The following is a 3,255-nucleotide window of genomic DNA, read 5'->3' on the forward strand; positions in this document are numbered from 1 at the left end:
GGAAATCTTTAACCCAATTCTTCTTAAAATTTTGTCACTTTAACAAAAGAAAAATGATTTTAACAGCAACTGTACCTAACTACCCACATGGACTGAGCTGGGTGATTAATTACTTAAGTGCTAATTATCCCTTCATTCTTCACTGCAGTGTTTATAGCATCTTCATATATTCAGCATGTAGAAAGCACTTTAGTTCATTTGAATGACAAGGTAAGCAGAAGTGCCTCTTTATTAAAATTGTCTCTATAATTTGTGAGTCATAACAAGTCATGTTTTTATCTACACTTGAGTCATCAAACTAGAAAGTCAAGATGTAAGAAATGGTGTCACTAGATATAAAGGGGCTGGTGGCAGAGGGCAGGGGAGAACACTAGTAAATAAAAGCATAGCCTTTGAACAGCACCAACTGTGTGCAAAACATTGTGTTAGGCCTTTAGGGAGCTCTGACCAGAGTATGACAGTACCTGCTCTTCAGGAACCCAGTGTCTAGATGGATAAATACGAGTATCAGTACTCGTACTAAATGTCAGGTTTGTAGTATATGCTACAGAGATTTGGAGGAGAGAAAGGTTAATGTGGGCTGGGACTTGGACAAAGTAATTAAAGACAACTCCTGGAGGTCCCACTGATGTAACTTGTAGCATCTAGCTAAGTGCCTGATATATAGCTGATGCTAAAGAAATATCCGGAGAACTCAACAAACATAAGATTCTCTTAGTCAAAAGAAGAGGACATCAGAGTTGGGTGCATAGCAAAAGCAAGGCAGGGATGGTTCCTCCTGGGGAACTCTGGGCCACAAAAGGCAGGGCTGGAGCAGGAGGGCCAAAAGATAAGAAGAAAATAATTCTCTCTCCAAACTCTCTCCTTTTAGAAATCTTATCTATACCTCAAAAACTCCTTCTGTACCACAGATTCTCATTTGTTACTTAAATTCCGCTCCAACAAACTTTTGCACTCTTCTCCAAGATAGCCACAGGACACCTCCCTTGGAATATCCCACTGGGTGCTCAAAGTCGAGGACTCTAATGCTCTTCTCTTAAACTCCCTCTCGATTTTCCTTTCTTTGATATTGAGAGCAGCTTCACACCAGACTAGAAACTGTACTGGTATCTTTAACGTCCTCCTCCTCAGACATATTCCTGCTGATTCTCTGTCGGTTCCTTTTGTGGTTACCCACATCTTATTCTCACTGACAGTCTCCAGTGGCACCCAAGGTTCCTATTTCCCTGTGTCTCCTTTGATCGATTGTATTTGACTTCATAATCTCCAGCCTGACCCAATGCAATCCCTTCCACCATATTAACCTTCCAACAGAACAACTTGCATCATAACATCTTTTGTACCCTGAGTAAACACCTATTATATGTCCAGCTCTGAGTTTTCTGATCACCACTTCCCCATACACATACACACAGAATCAGAAATAATTTCTCCTTCTTCTTCCTTTGGATCATATTTATCTGACCTCCCCTTTAAAATTTGTGAGCTATGTGGAACCATAGTCATGTCTGTCACTATATCACTTGAAGCACCCCAACACACAGCCTTCACACAGCTGGTGCTCAATCAGCGTTTGTGGGAAAAAAAGAAGGAAAGAAAGAAAGAAATGCAGGATGCCAGGATGATACAGCTAGAGAATCCTTAATGCCAGGCTAAGGTATTTGGCCTTCATTCTACAGGAATTTGAGAGGTTTTGAAGGCCTTAGGCTTATTAAGAGCTACCTGCAAACCTGTGAATTAGGAAGATTATTCTGGCTCAATAGATAGAATAATCTCAAGGGAGGAATCCTCTGACTAGAAAGACCCTTGATTTTCTGAAGAATTGTGATACTTTAGGTGAATGAAAATTGGTAAAGGGAAAATAATAAGTAGAAACATCAAAATGAAAATTAAGAAAAAAAATAAGTTTATCACATAAAGAGTGTCCCAGTAATTCTAAAGGATCACATGAAATATTTTTCAGTTGTCTGTGGTAATCAGGCAGAGTGGATAGTGTTAATATAAAACCATCTAAAATCTTTTCTGGGATAAAGAATAGTAAAAATAAACAAACTGTATAACCATGTGATAAAAGAAATAAATATGTTATGTCAGGATCTCTCTCTCCCATACACACATCATCATCATCATCTAAGGCTAGAAAAAGTAAATTTAAAAAATGGTTTAGCTTGGGGCACCTGGGTGGCTCAGTGGGTTAAGCCTCTGCCTTCAGCTCAGGTCATGATCCCAGAGTGCTGGGATCGAGCCCTGCATCGGGCTCTCTGCTCAGCGGGGAGCCTGCTTCCTCCTCTCTCTCTGCCTGCCTCTCTGCCTACTTGTGATCTCTTTGTCCAATGAATAGATAAAATCTTTAAAAAAATGGTTTATCTTTGTGTACGGTGTAAGAGAATGGTCGAGTTTCATTTTTCTACATATAGCTGCCCAGTTTTCCCAGCACCATTTATTGAAGAGACTGTCTTTTTTCCACTCTATATTTTTTCCTGTTTTGTCAAAGATTAATTGACCATAGAGTTGAGGGTCCATATCTGGGCTCTCTACTCTGTTCCACTGGTCTATGTGTCTGTTTTTATGCCAGTACCATGCTGTCTTGGTGATCACAGCTTTGTAATAAAGCTTGAAATCAGGTAACGTGATGCCCCCAGCTTTATTTTTGTTTTTCAACATTTCCTTAGCGATTCGGGGTCTCTTCTGATTCCATACAAATTTTAGGATTATTTGCTCCAGCTCTTTGAAGAATACCGGTTGAATTTTGATCAGAATGGCATTAAATGTATATATTGCTCTAGGCAATATAGACATTTTAACACTGTTTATTCTTCAATCCAAGAGCATGGAATGGTCTTCCATCTATTTGTGTCTTCTTCAATTTCTTTCATGAATGTTCTGTAGTTCCTCGAGTACAGATCCTTTACATCTTTGGTTAGGTTTATTCCCAGGTATCTTATGGTTCTTGGTGCTATAGTAAATGGAATCGATTCTCTAATTTCCCTTTCTGTATTTTCATTGTTAGTGTATAAGAAAGCCACTGATTTCTGCACATTGATTTTGTATCCTGCCACGTTGCTGAATTGCTGTATAAGTTCTAGTAGTTTGGGGGTGGAGTCTTTTGGGTTTTCCATATAAAGAATCATGTCATCTGTGAAGAGAGAGAGTTTGACTTCTTCATTACCAATTTGGATACCTTTGATTTCTCTTTGTTGTCTGATTGCTGTTGCTAGGACTTCTAATACTATGTTGAACAAGAGTGGTGAAAGT

This window comes from Mustela lutreola, chromosome 2 (assembly GCF_030435805.1).
Source record: "Mustela lutreola isolate mMusLut2 chromosome 2, mMusLut2.pri, whole genome shotgun sequence".
NCBI classification, from domain to species: Eukaryota; Metazoa; Chordata; class Mammalia; order Carnivora; family Mustelidae; genus Mustela; species Mustela lutreola.